This window comes from Pyxicephalus adspersus, chromosome 7, assembly GCF_032062135.1.
Source record: "Pyxicephalus adspersus chromosome 7, UCB_Pads_2.0, whole genome shotgun sequence".
Classification (NCBI taxonomy): Eukaryota; Metazoa; Chordata; class Amphibia; order Anura; family Pyxicephalidae; genus Pyxicephalus; species Pyxicephalus adspersus.
The window spans coordinates 27,756,542-27,772,438 of NC_092864.1; the positions used below are offsets into that span (position 1 = coordinate 27,756,542).

Genomic DNA, 15,897 nt, shown 5'->3' on the forward strand with positions numbered 1-15,897 from the left:
GGAGAGTTAAGCGAATTCATATCTATGAGATCAAGTGGAGACTAGAATAGAATCTGAGCAGAAGAAAAAATGTATTTTCTGAATGGATTAAATCTCCTAATGTTTTACCATTTTTTGGATAATGTCGGCAGCAAACACAATGGGGAACAGTTTTGGTTTATATTAACTATACCTAAAAATAACCTTTTACCCCTAGGCGCAGCTAAACTTTCAGTATAAATCAGCTAAATATGCTTCAGATGCATCAAAAGAAAAAGTGTGAAAAGTTAAATTTCTGTAGAAAGCAGCCACAGCCCTATGCTTTGTTCAGACCGGTGGTCATATAAAGCAGTACTAATATGGTTCATTGCTTTGGAGCCAGTACTGAGCCACCCAAAGCCCAGAACATCATTGAAATTAATAAAAGTGATTCAAAACCATTTATTTATATAGACATGTTAAGGCAAAGCTTTCTATGCAACATCTCAAGTTGGTCTATAGATTTCAATAGACTAAATTGCATTAGTAACTATTTGCACAAAGTTCTACAGTGGTTGAAGATGTTGTTGACAGCAGATCCTGATTGTGATTCTTTGTAGCATGTGGGCAAACAAACTACAACTGCCTACTAGAGTTATAGCAAACTATGAAATATATGAAATACCAATTATGAATGCACTTCCTTTTCAAGGGTTCTGGTTGCATAGCATGTAAAATAAGCACCCCTGAATAAATAACTCTGTGTCTGTCAACCAACCAACATACATTATTCTATTATAAGTAGAAGATACTTTTCTATAATAGAATACTGCAGAGAAGGACCCCTTTTCTGTGTTGAAGCTGTTGTCTTGAAGAGAGTGAACAACATCCCTAGTTGGAGCTCTCTATTGACAATCCACCATTCTTCCCACTGAATCAGTGTTTCTTGAACTTTAAAACATGGGGGACCTTTAAAATAGCTTTCAGGTCTTCAGGGAACTCTGGCTATGATTACTATATCCACAGCTCACAGTACACTAGTGTGGTGGTCATTGAGGAATGCATTCCTCCTACAGTGCTTGCCATTGGTAAGAATGTCACCCTTACAGATAGCCATTGCCCATTGGCATGCTCATTGCCCCAGAAACCCCTAACAACCTCCAAAGGAACCCTAGTTAAGCTCTAAATGAAAAACAGAACTGTGGGACTTTGCATGACTAAAACTAAAAAAGTTTAATTGGGCTTTAAAGTGAGTTTTTAGCCAAGTAGTGTTGCAGGTATCCCAACTGGAAGATTTATTCTCTTTCCCCAGTGCAGTAGAAATGGAAAAAGACTTTAAATAGATGTTAAAGCAGATGTATACTTAAGGTCATTTTAGGTTAGTTCACAGTTGTTGTGCATGGATTTCCAGGATTTCCAGGTATTAATCAGTTGGTCTATTCAGTGTATGCTGGCTAAGTGCCTTTCTGCATGGATATTTGTGGTTACAACTAGTATAACATTTCAAGTCACATTTTATAACCTCTGACAACCACACCACCATCCAACTACATACAAGGTCTGTCTATGAAATATGAACTGTGTTTTTATATCATATACAAAGCAGTGAGATGATTATGATCTGCCATTAAACTTCTCCAAACCTGCAGGACAACAGGACTCACTCTGCTGTTTAGTTTGTTGTTAGTCACTATTTAATTCTGCTGTGTGATGAAATTATGAGAAGTTTAAAATTTGAGCAACACATCAATTTTACAGTTTAGTAAAGTTTCACACCAGAGCAAAAAGAGAATCGCAAGGAAATTTGTGCTGACATTCTGCAGCAACTTGAGGTGGAGCCGAACCTTTTTCATAAAGTTATAACTTGTGAGGAAATCCGGATCTTCCAGTATGATCCTGAAACAAAACCACAGTCACTGGAAACACCTTCATCACCAAGAATCAAAAAAGTTCAAATTCACAGCCATGGTCATTGTGTTTTGTGGCATGAAGGGCGTCATTTGGTCAGAATGGGTTCCAGAAGGCACAACAGTGACCCAACATTATTATAAGAAAGTTGTGACAAAGCTATAGAGAATAAGTCAGGAAAAGACAAAATAAATGTTTCATTCTTTATGAGGGCAATACTGTTTCTCAACATCAAATACCAGAAACTGATCTGCTCCACACCTTCCACCAGTGGAAAACATGACAACATTGGTGCTTAATTGTAAAAGGAGAGAATATTGAAAGGGACAAGAATTAGAATTGTCATATAAATAAATAAGTGAGTTAATATATCAGTCTCATTAATTAATAGACAGACCTTTCATATCCGTACTGGGTAAATAACCTGTTAAAACCTTGGGATTTGGGAGTCAAATAAATCTTGGACTGTAAACACTAATATAAATGAAGCCTTAGTTTGCTTTGAGGCTGTGTACAATACACAATACAGAATTTTCAATTTTATTCTTTTAGAAAATCCTTAGTGCTGCTGACCTCCTGCAGCTTCTTTAAAGCAACTCCATGCCTACATATTTATGCCCCAACGGTGGCTGCATTTCATGGCTCAAGGATTGCTTCTTGGGGGTCACAACACCAGAACTTTACTGTTTGATGAGTGTCTTTATTTTTGCCTAAAGTCTGTAGTCTGTACTCAAGGACATGTAATAGAGTGACAATTTAGAGCAAAGCGTACACAGGATCAGAACATTATTCAATGGGTAGACCAGGATTCCAAGGTTTTATTTTATTGCAAGCTGCAGATTTAAAACCAAAAGCTCATGACAATGATGTTGAAATCACAATAAGGTGTTAAAAAAGTATATGGGTTTCAAATGATTGAATTTACAAGTACCTGCAAAATTAAAATATACAAGTTAATAGTTAATTAGATGTTTGTTTTCTTCATGCTCCTATCAAGGTGCCAGCTTTAAAAACAGTTCCCTCATTAAAAATACATTTCATACAAAACACCGGCTGGTTAGTCTGGGCTGATGAGAAGTTAAACATCATTTGCTGTTCTGTCCCAGCAGGGGTACCATATTTAATTTACAGGAGTAGTTCAATGACAGGCTGCAGCTTTGGCTGTTTAATCATTGATGAATCCTACAAACGCTGCAATGATTCTTGATGGACGGCTCTGATATCAAGGCAGTTCTGGTATTAGATAAGCAGAGAGTGGTGTAAGGCAGAAGATTGTGAAAAATAAAAAGATGTGTCTAAGTGAGATAAATTGGAGGGTCAAAGTCAGCCAGATTTTTCTTATATGGGATAGAGTGAGCCTGATTTAAAATCCTGCTGTCCAATTTGTGGGCCCAGGAAATTGGTGTGTTCCATACCTTGGTGCTCATGAAGAGCTGGGGATATGAAAATAATCATTAGACTGCAGTTAATTAGCTAAATGGTTTTGTTTATTTATTGAAAACTTTCCCTATATGGGCCTATTTTATAGTGGTACTGCTGTGGTTCAACTCTATCAACCAGTACTCAACAACTCCAAGGCTTTGGCTACACAAATGAGACAATTCCAAATCCTTTTTTATTGCAGGTGGTTTTACAGAAGCCCCATGCAGTGTATTAGGGTGTCTTCAATAAACCTGCATGTAAATGTTTTCTAACCATATTAGCAAGTAGTTGCATAGAAGTTGAAAGTGTTTTAAAGGGCAGCAAGTGAACCCTGATCTGGTGAAAGAACTGCAATTATGTGAGCTTATGAATATACATCAGTCCCTTTTTTTTCTGCCCCTGGGCACGCAGCAATTGTAATTAATAGGTTAACCACACTGCAGTCATGCACTAAACTTAACCCAATACTTTCTTATTTCTTCTCTGTTCTTCCTTACTTTCTCTTTATATGTGCAGAATTTGGCCAAAGGTATGTTGACCCCTTCAAATGATGGAGTTTTGGTGTCTTCAGTGAAGGACACTGTTAATACTACAGAAAACAAATATAAAACAATCATGCATTGTCAACCTTGTGGTCTTTGGTGAAGACCCTTTTCTGTTCCCCCATGACTGTGCCCCGGGGTACAAAGTTAGCTCCATAAAGACATGGGGGCACCATTTTGGTGTGTAGGAACTCGAGTGTCCTTCAGAGAGCCCTGACCTCACCCTACTGAACACCCTTGGGATAAACCGGAGCTCCAATTGTGATTCAGGTCTTTTCAGTACCTAATACCACAAATAGTATTTGATTAAATAGGTACAAATGAGTACATATGCACTTTAACATTTTACTAGCTAAATACAGCTTTTATAGGTGCAAAGAGGCACAGAGCTTCAAACTCTTAACTGTCCTATACAATATTCCATTATATTGTTGGGTGATGTTCAGCCAGCCTTACTGATGAAAGCGTATTCTCCCCAGCCTTGGAAATTTTTAATTAATCAGCCCCGATGTTCCAAAATTCCAGCTACTAGTTACTGAGCTTTACTCAGCTATATGGTAGAGGAAGTGATCCTTGTGGTAGAGAATTCTGATCACACTGCTATGTTTCTTCTTCCAAGAGCTGTTGGACAACATATTGCTTATTTGGAACCTCCACACTTCTCAACACAAGGAATTTCCTTTTCTTGAAATAGAAAACATGCAGCAGGTGCATCATCCAGACAAGCTCTGAGAGCCTTCTCTATAGTCCTTCTATTGTTCAGTCATTTTCAGTTACTTTTGTCATCTGGATCATATGAGAACCAGTTTGTATTTCTGCATGTTTGTGCCTGGAACTTCAGGTTTACAATGTATCACAACATCTGTGAAAGATTACCAATTGTTTCAAAACCTTCCCTGAATAAGAAAGGGGTGATTAATATTTCTGGGAATCTACGTTTGTATCTGCCTTAATTAACTTTAATTGGCTTCAGTTTAGCGATCTGTTTATCACCCAACTGTCGACTCTGAGAGCTGGGAAACAGATATTTGTTTCCATGCCAATCACAACCATCTCATGGATGAGACCAAATGTCTCTGTAATATGTCTTCATCAAACGTCTTGTAGATGTTTTCAGAATTAACTGTGTTTTAAGCTTTGCCTCTCTCATTTGGATCTAAACGCTGATTTAAATGTAATAAATATCTGTACTTCATAGAATGCAACAGCTGGTATGGATTTTACACTGATCTTGACTAGGACCCAGCTCAAGAAATTGCAATGTAATAAAGGTGTGAGTATTTTTGGTTGAATTTAAGGTTAGTAGTATTTAAAAAAATTTCAGCTTCCTGATTTAGATTCAGCGCCAATCAAGAAAAAGGTTTTTAAGGCTGTGCCCCCTGGCAGGTGTCACAAGTTTACCTGTATCACAAGTTTACTACAGAATCACTCCACAAGGGTTGATGGAACAGTGACCCTATTTTCTGTCGGAAGAACACCAGGTCGCCTCCCCCAGGCTCTTCCCACCAGGGGCAAGTGAAACAGAGGGCTCCAGTGTAGGGACAGCCAAGATGGGGTACTGGGTAGGATGCTAGCAAGACAAACTAAGGTAAGGGCAGGCAGCTGGCAAGTCTGTTCAGGTCCAAGCACAGGTTGGGACAGTCGGCAAGCAAGAGTATTCAAAGTCGAGGCAAGGGTCAGGGCAGGCAGCTGGCAAGCATAGTAAAGTTCACTCCAAGGACAGGAATCCAAAAAGGTTGAATGTGGCACTGTATAGTTGAGCAGCCTGGAACCAGAGAGGTATAAATAGGACTAGCAGCCAATAGGAGGGCAAATTGGAATTGGGAACTAGTCTGCTCATTGGCTGCTGGATGTACTCTGAAATCCTTTTTAAAGTAAATGAAAGGGATGCTAAGAAAGAAACATCTCTGCACAGCTATAAGGAGGCTAAGGATGCTCCAAGCTGATGAACAGGTGATCTGCAGGTAGAGTGGTAACAAAGAGAAAGTTCTTCCAAATAAGCTTATGTTATCCTGTAAAATGCAGGACAGGAACTTTAACATTTTTACAGTAGCATCATTGACCTGTTCACACACATAGATTTTCCCTGGCATCCAGAAAATTAAGGAGATGTCATGTATAGTGGGGCACCATGCTACATATTTCCTGGGAATGTCGTGCAGTCAACAAATTCTAGGATAAAATACAAAATTCTCTTTATTGGATATATTATGTTTCTACTTAAAACCTGTAATGTCTGAGTTGAACCCCTTGAATCTGTTTAAATTATTGTTTAAATGTATATTGTTGACATGCACATGTCCATCCAACACTTGCTAGCTCAGCCAGGGGATCGTCCCAGCCATGGTATATATTTCAGTGGCTGTAATATTTGTTATCCAACCAGTTCTGAATGAGCAGTGAAAATCTAATTTCTATTTTGCGTAATTTACTTTTTATGTCTGTATGTCATAAGACCAGGTGTTTGGACACCATTAATCCCAAGGACTCTTTTTGCTGCAGCTTACATCAGAAAATTGTTTCTCTGGTTGAGGATATAACATAGTTTTAAACCTCCTTTTTGCACTTTAAAATGTGAAAACTGGCTTTAGATATACTTTACTATACCACAAAACCATATTCTTTCATCTCGTGGTCCTTGTTCACCATTCAATGACACCTGACTGGGTTCTGCTGACATATTTCCTCCTCTGACCCACATCAAACAATTGTCAGAAATGTTCTAGAGACTTGAAAATTTCGGTGTATCTAAACAATACTCCAATGTGCTGGTGACTCAGATTTGCAATCTCAAGGTTTTTTTTCTTTTCTGAAGCCCTAACCTTGTCAGATCAAAGTTAAAAAAATAACAAGTGCATTGCATATGATCTTATTGGATAAACAGGAAAGCTTCTGTGTATTTTCATTCCTTGTGTATTGTGTTTTGTTTTGATATATATTGTTCTTGATAGATTCACTCGAGGTACACTCCAGTAACAAATTTTCTTGCATTTGCATTTGCTGTATTTAATCAGCCTGTAGAAAGGTGGTTGCCAGTTTGATAAAATCGAAAACCAATCATAACATATGTTATGCTTGGTCTTAGATGTACTCTAAAAGGCAAAGGTAAAAATATTTTTGAGACAACACTTTGTAGCTGGGATGCACAATTGGCCATTGTTTTAGCCATGTCTTCACTTTTTAATGGGTTGTTTGGGTAGGAACTTCAGAAACTAGACCCCAAGCTCTGGAAAGCTCTTTGGAATGGGTTTGGACATCGTAGATTAGGGCCCAATCAATGCAAACCTCATCAAACATTGTCCATTGTTTTTTGTTTTGACATAAATGGGGAGGTTTTCTACTTTATCTTCTTATTGGGTTTTCATCTATATTTGCTTCTTAGGCACCAAAGGACTATTCTGTTTCTCTACTATAGCCCCATGTTTGCTTTACCTCCTACTTGTGCAGATACTTTTATTGTCCTACTGGATTTCATGGACAATTCAACTCCAAAACCATTGTACTTTATTTTTCTTCTGGTGACCCTGGAAGACAGTTACTAATGATACTAGAATGTTTGCTGCTTTACATATGTTTAAAGTAATACAATACATTTTTTCACAGCCCTCCGTTTCTCATCTGCCTTAAATATTTTATTGTGACTAGTGATGTTTATATCAGAGAGATTGAAAGTTACACAAGACAGGGCTTTGAATAGCTACTCAGAGGCTTACTCTTGCCTTTTTAACAGTTTAGTTTTGTTTTGTCAAACAATTTAGTTTGAATAGTGGAATGCAATCTGTGTGAAGTTGTTTGGATTACTTTTGGGCACTTGAGTTTCCCGAAATTTACTGGTAGGTAATTTGCCCCAAATTTGGCATTACATATGACTATGCATTGATAATAAATTGAAAGCCCATCTGAGAAACAGTTAGTGACATAATGATGGACTCTGTACAGTGCTGCATATTATGTTGGCACCATATAAATACAAGATAATAATAAATACCTATTGCTTTGGAGTCATTCTCCAGGGGATTATAGAAAACACAGATTCAGGTCTGTTGAATGAACATTCTGAAATAAAGGGATATTATAAGTGCTTTATGGCTTAAACAATTCCCCATACCCCAACCTAATCCATCCTCCCCTTCCACAACTTCTTACTTACCAAGATCCCAAGGGCCACGGTCGCAGTGTTTGTTTGCATTTGCTGGCTGGAAACAATTTCTGCCTGATCATTGCAGCCCCATGAACTTCTACAGGGGCATGTCCCAACTCACCCTCTGGACATTGTGCCATAGAAGTCATTGGGACTGTAATGTGCGGCCAGGAAGAAATATATTTGGCCTCTGGATGTAAACAATCAGCAGGCCCACAGCCCTTGCAATTTCAGGTGAGGGTAAACGGGGGGGGTATAAGTTTGTAAAAAAAATGTGCACTTTTACCTTAAGTACCGGTGCAAATTTTCCTGCATGGCATTGGCAGCCTAATAGGTTCCCATTTCAGACTTGTGGTTCAACCTCGCTACTATTCAGCCACAGAGGATCGGTGAGAACCATTTTGTGCATATGTTTGCATGCAGTTTAATCCTGATCATGGCCTGGTAGTGACATATGTCCTGTAAGCAACATATTGCTCCTCTGGAGGAAGAACCAAAGCGCCACGACAAATGCAAAGACGATGAATGCAAACATGGTAACCTGCAATGCAGTTTGATGCTTAATGGGCACTTAGCAGCAGTGCAATTTGTTGCTTCTGGATGCATATACGTCTGCTGTGCATCTGGGAGTGGCAGAACTGTGCAGTTTTTCAATGCAAGAGTGAAAAAGGCCTCCAGCTCTTGCCTGGAATTGTCCTTTGAAGTGCTGAATACAAAATATTGTCTGCTTCTATATCCCTCAGTTTAAGCTTTTCTGTACAGGGTTAGCATAGGTCTGCCATCAAGTGAAATTCTGGTATTTACATTGCAAAATGCATTTATCAGTGTAATAATAAACACAGAGCTGCATTATTGTACATCTTTTCTGCTTCAAGCCCAGCAACAAGACAATCCAGATTCACCTAGCAGTGAACCAACCGATCACAAAACAAGCAAGTTATCACACAAACCCAGCACAGTTTATTTGGTCAGAGTGACCATTTATCAAGCACACTAAGTGACTTTATTCCTGAATGAAGGTCTAATTATTATATACTATCCGAACCCAAAGGAAAAGGTATTGATTTACAGTGCAATTTTGTAAAATTTACTGTCACCTGGCTTCTTACAATGATGTTGTATTGTTAGCATGTTTTGTGATGTGATAATTGACTGGTGTGTTATAGGATAAGAGACCAGAGAAGTGCCGGGGTGGTCTCACTGCAATCATTTGTAGGTCGCTGTGTTGAATAAGACGTCTGCCGGCTTTGTACTCCCCTGCTCATCTCAAAGCCTACAACCCCCTGCCTGTTCAGACTTTGAACCCTTTTCTCTTTGATTGCTCCTTTCAAATGGGTTGTCATTTATGTGTGTCAAATTTTGACATCGTTTCCAGCAAAGGCACATTGAAATCAACCTGCAGATCTTTTCTTTTCTGTGTACTTGTTCATCATTAAAGAAAGCCAATTATTTGGTCTTTCTACTTGTAAAAAAAAAAAAAAAGTGGAACTCCCAACCTGTATGTTTCTTCCAGGGCTGTGACCCTTTATTTATTTATATATTTTGCTCTGCACATGCGTATTTGACTTCTATTTCTCAACATTTCCCATCCCGATGTCCTGGGCTGAGGATACGCTAAAAATGTCCTTCCCTTCCAGAGAAAACAGCTGGAAATTCACCTAACTGCTTGCATTTAATCACAGCTGTCAATGACATCCATGGCCACCCTACAGTCAGGAACAAATTAGAATGGTTTCCAATTACTTGATTATAGTCATAATCAGCACTAATCATATATATATATATATATATATATATATATATATATCATTTATCTAGATGTTGCTATAGTGGGCTAATAATTCTTTTGTTGCACCAAAACCCAAGCAGTGTTGACAGCCCAGCTTGGTTTTCCCCTGCTGATCTACAGAATGCCTTCCCAGGCTGCATCATTAGCGGGGTGATTCACTAAACAAATATAAAACTGTTCACATAGCAAAGTGAATTATCCCATTTCAAGGGATACATTGCTTAGCTTAGTAAATGAGATGAAGCTCTGCTGACTTCAACCATCCAAATGTGCAAAAAGCAATCCTGGTTTGCGTATTGTATGGTGTATTTTCCCCACATTCCCTAAGCTAAGGTGAGCAATCACTTGGGTATGTGAACAGCCTAAATTTTTTTTTTGCAAATCAACCCAATTACAAATCAAGTTCACAAAACAGCAGGATTTACATGATTGCATTGTCTCTGAGCTGAAATCTTATTCCAGAAAGCAGTTAGTGACCCTGTGTGATGCCTGTATTAGGATGATCCTGCCTTCTTGGCAAACCAGGCAGATGAAGGCATTGCAGGGCATGGGGGGTGCTGGGATCTCTGTGAGAGGTAAATAATACCTGGGAGTGTTATAAATACTCATTACCTAACTTGCATGTGATTGTATTATATCAGATCAGGTCCTCAGGTGATAATGTTGCTGCATCCTAAACATTGCTAATGGCAGAGCCGATTTAGGTTGGAACAGAAATTTTAGATTTCACTCGCGCTCTGGCCAGAAGCTCTAAAATCCCACTTGCCCTGTCACATCTCTGCATCTAAGTACATTATTTATTACTTTTAATTATATGTCAAAATTTATGGAGTAGGATGGCCATAGCTTAGGCAATGTATGTTGGCCTACCGCAATACAACACTTCACGGTGCACCTCTATAAGGAGCCAACGGACTTTCATTATTTATTCTCTGAATGAACTGTGTTCCATCACTGAATTATGGATCAATAGTTTACGAGACTGGTTGTCATATAAAACAAGGGAAGCAGGTATGAAAAGCAGGCACAATTCTCACATTGGTAAGGTTTCCTTAGCTATGTCTCAGGGTCTAGTACGCTCATTTATACTTCCTATGGCATCGGGTCCCTTGGGGGCCCTCAGGTTTATACAGTTTGCTCACACAATTAATCTTCATCCCACAGGTGATAAACAGGTCAGTTGGAGATTGAATTGCTGAAGTAAATGGCCCAAAATTGTAATACATCCAACGTAACAAGGAAGCTGAGGATGGGATTAGATTGATTTTTTTACTCTCTTTGTTGTTATTTCAATCGGTGAAGTAATGGAATACAATTGCTGACATTTCAATGTATTTTTTTGTAGTCTGTGAAGCCAGATGTTAAAGAAAATCCAGAAAATGTAACAGATTGCTATATATGTGAGGAGAAGGTGGAGATAGTTACAAGCAGAAATGTTGGAAGATGCAAAAATGCAAGCTAAAAGTACAAAAAAACAAAGAACACTGGCTACTTTACATCTATTCTGCACATTTATGATGGTTGCCAAGGTGGCTTCAGATGGCCCTTTATAGCCGGCTTGAGGGCCGTACAAGGGAAGTACAACAGAAAATGAAAGAGCAACACCCATTCACCAAACTAATTAAAAATAACGGGTTATATTGTATTGATGGACCCACCAAACGATTGCCAGTATGTTTGGCATGTCTACCATATCACCTTAAAGTACCCTACTCTGATGAAAGGTAGATATCCTGAAATGAGTCACTGAAAGTTTGGTAGGTCCACCATGGTAAATCCAGGTATTTGCTGCTGCTTTAGCCATTACAAATTATGTTTTATACTTCTGAAACTTGCTAAAGAAAGTCAAGGGTCATTTACATCCCAAGAAACCGTGGACACTATGATGTATGGAGATAATAGGTGTTTGACAGTCCTTCATAAATATGTTTGTGCATTAATTTTATGCTTTTCGCTGTAAAATGATTTTCAGCACAATTCAGTCTGCTTTGGTTTTGTGTTTTTAGTTTACTTAATTTATCACTTTTGGATTTTCAAAGTTTGCAAGAACTCAAGTTGGGTGCCATTACTTACCCAGGTGAGCATGTCCAGATGTTTAAATGACAGGTTCTCCTCTGCTGATGTACAGGACCACTACCCTTATTATGTTATGAAGCTGTGCTCAATTTTTTTTAACATGGGGGGACCCCTTGCAATAGCTTTCAGGTTCTCAGGTAACCCCTTCTATAATTACTATATGCACAGCTCACAGTACATTAGGTTGGTAGTCAGAGTCACCAACTGCTCTAGCCTTTAGAAACTTCTCGAAGAAGCCTAGTTTGGAAACCCTGGTTTGGAGAGTACGATAGGGGCATGGGCTTTGTAAACCACATACCCTAAAAGAACTAGGACCTGACAACAATGCTTGGATTTTTATTGTAGCAGGAGCAGTTTTGAAAGCTCTAAAATCATAAAACACAGTTGAATGTGCTAATTTTGCAAAGATGTACTGGATGAACATACACCTCAATAAAATGTTTAACTGGACTAAGACTAGACTTTAGAGCACTCAAATATTAAATTGATCGAGATTGGGCAAGCCTGTAGCCTAACATCTAATTTGTATAATTGCATTTAAAGATATTTGTAACAGGTTTGGGTAAAAAAAGGGAGCCAGGGATAAAATAACTAACAAGGACTTCAGGGCTCTTCACCGGGTTATCCATTGTTATCTGCTTACCGTTGGGACAAGATGGTTCAGTATCTGGTGCTTGTATTGGTAATATGACTTTTGCTTTTTCTCCAAGGTGGAATATAATTTACACAGATTTGAATATTATTAGTACATCATTTTACCTTCTATGCTTACAACACCATCATATCCCATTGCACTGAACAGTAGGATACACAGTAAACACATATTCACACACAACAAGCTAAATATTTCAGGTCCTGCACCCCTGTGAGGCAAATTTATAGCAATGTCAGCAATCTAAGATTCAAGATTACGAGAATAACAGCTAAGAAAAAAAATATAGCTTTTCAGTGGAGTGTAAGCAATATGCACACTGCAGAGTCAGGCCTCAGCTCCAGGAACATGTAATATTCACTCAGAATGCATTGGATGCAACTATACCCTAGAATGTGATCTGTTTTCCACTGGAGGATGCAGGGAGAAGTCATGAGGCATTACTCATGGAAGGGGGGCTTCTAGACTGATGTGTGCTGACTACCAATGTAGTTAAGGTCCTGCACGGTCACACCGTTTTCTTTTCCAATCTTTTATCCAACACGTATGTTGGAGCTGTGCAAGGTGCCTGTGCTATTATTGAGATGAATTGTCCCGACGTCTGAAAATTAGACTTGTCCAGGACTGTGCTTTCCATGCAGAACTTGTATGTATACAAACATATAAAAGGCAGCACAGCTGTAATAGGGATAGTAGGTCACTAAAAGGTGATTTTATATAGAGTGATAATAAAATACAAATTGAAGGACAGGCTGGGAGTGGAACCATGGGTAACATGAAAATGTATATATATGATTCAGTCTGTCAGTAACATTAACAGGTTCCTCCGGTAATATATGTTTATTGCTCATGGATAATGGAAGTGGATCTTTTATATTTCCAATTTATTTAACAAGGTGACAATGATGCTTGTTGTGCAGCGGAACCACATCAGCACTGCACACTGTGTACAGGGTTGTCTTAGATGGCCTGGCCTTTTTATTTGACCTATATACATGGTTTGACCATGTACTCATACAGTCTCCAGAGAACAATATTTTTGCCATAGTAAACCTTTAAATGAACTTTGTCAACAACTAAATGAATTCAGGCAAAAGCACAGAAAAATTATTTTTTTTGAAATGCTTAAAGTTGAACTATGCCTAAAATAATTTAAAAAAATGCGCAGAAAGGTACCCCCATCCCCTGGGAGCTGCCCTCGAGTCTGAAATCCTCCTTGGTCTCGGCACAGAGGAAGTGCCAGACATCGCCATCTTCATCTGTGATTTAAAGGATTATTTACCTTTTTAAATAAAGTAAAACAAATTGGTGATAGGTCCACTTAAATTATACTGTCTTACCTTTTATTGGTAATTTTTTATTTTAAGTCATATAGAATTAGGTAGGTGCTTCTACATGTGGAATCATAGCTTGGTGTATCTCATTGATCTCACACCTTGGATAATTAACACAGCACTCAAAAGAACAACAATGATAGAGTAAACTCCTTTTGGGGAGAGAGTCTGTTCTATCATGTTGTGATAACTAATTTAATTCACTTAAAATGTACTTTTGAACGTATCTATTCCATAAGAGTCACTTACTCAGCACGGCTCTCTCCTTGGACATCATAGCCCTCTTCTCTTTTGGGACTATGTAATTACTTTCTGAGCTAGCCCAGTTCCTTTTCGTCTTTCATAAACTCCCTGCATGTTATATAGCCACTTGGGAAGCAGCACAGGGGAATACTATACAGCAGTCTTTATTTTTACCTCTGGGGAACCCTTGTAAATATTTTCAAGTCTTAGTAAACCTCTGAAACCAATTTATTAGGGAGCCTTCAGAAAAAAGCCTCCAAAATTGGTGGCCAGGTGAAAGAATGTCCCCCTTACAGTGGTGGATGGAATATCACCTTTATAAACAATTAAAAACATCATTAGAGTTATTCAGTTGGCTTTTGCAAATGGTGTTCATGCCAGAACGATGCGAGCATCATCAAATAGGAGGTCAATCATCTGGAGCATTGTTTCTTGACTCTTTTTAACATGGGGAAACGCCTTAAAACTATTGTCAGATGTTTGGGGAGCCCCTGCTATAATTACTATATCCATAGATCACAGTACATTAGAGTGGTGGTCAGTAGGAAGAATGCCTCTTACATTGTTGGCCATTGGGAAGAAACCCCATATTGGGGTTGCACTGGGACATGGTGAATTGAAAGGGCTGAGAAGATTGCTTTGGTATTTGATGAATAGAAAATATAAGTAGAAATGCATTAAAAAGCACTAATTATGTAAACAAATAATACTTTTTATTGAAAGTGGAAAATATTTAAAATCCATCGGTGAATGTTGTTTTCCTTGTCCTTTTGACATCATTGGCAAAATATAGTTGGAAACATCTGTAGCACACTCTTGATTTGAGAAAGAGAACACTAATACTCTCTAGACCTTCTGATAAAGCAGACGCTGTTTTTGTGAAACGTGTAGAGACATTGTTCATCTATAGATTCCGTGTGTATTTGTTGTAATAATCAAACATATACATGAGTGTTTGCCTTGATTTTAATTGTTTTTAAAATTACATAATAAAAAAAATATTTTTTGTACATTTTTATGAAATTGTAGTGATAAAAATTATGTGAATTTTATATTAGTCCCATTTGTGGTAAAGTTTGGTTTTGATGTTATAGGCATAATTTTGTACTTTGTTTATTTATAAGTACTAACGGGGAGTAGTTGTTAAAGATGCTTAAAATACCTTAAATGCACTTTAAAATCCTATAGGTGGATTTTTGCCAAAATGAGTAGTCAGGCAAGCTTCTTTTTCCTGAAAAATTTTCCATAAACTTCAGTTATTTCAATGGTATTAGTAACGGATAGAGCAGGGGTGGGCAAACATTTTGGCTCAGGCGCGACAATGATGGGTTAGGCCAGTTCCAGATGGATAATATTATGGATGATATGAACTGATATACATTTTGTTGCTTAAAAAAAGCTTTATACTTCCATAACAAGGAAGCTTAACCGAGCTGTAAACCATTTTGGGGTCACACAGTAATATTTTGATACTATGCTTTGAAATAAGTCTAAACCGGCTGTGGCTTTTTTGTAATCAACACCGGTAGTATAATGGTTAGACTGCTGGAAAACAATTCATCTTTGCGTTTAATGGAAATAATGATAAAAAAAAGTTTTATTTTATATTCCCGTGAATTTTACTATGCAAATGAGGGCTAAGGGTTCAGTGCTGCAAGAGATAAATTGAGAAAAAGATAGAAACGTCACTGGGACGGCGTTGAGGGTGAATTTATAGAAAGATTCTTTCTCAAGGTTTTTACACAAAGCATCTCTTCCCGACTATATAAATTAGATTGTAAATGCTTCCTCCTTTGCCTCAAGAAAGAAATACTTTCCTTGTGCTCTTAGAA

The 15,897-nt window shown here is 38.1% G+C and overlaps 1 protein-coding gene across 1 annotated transcript in view; it reads left to right on the top strand.

The window, feature by feature from the left end:
• Positions 1 to 15,897, top strand: part of LOC140335374 (contactin-associated protein-like 5) — a 212,877-nt gene that overhangs the window by 136,331 nt on the left and 60,649 nt on the right. The gene's annotated exons all lie outside the window — the stretch shown is intronic.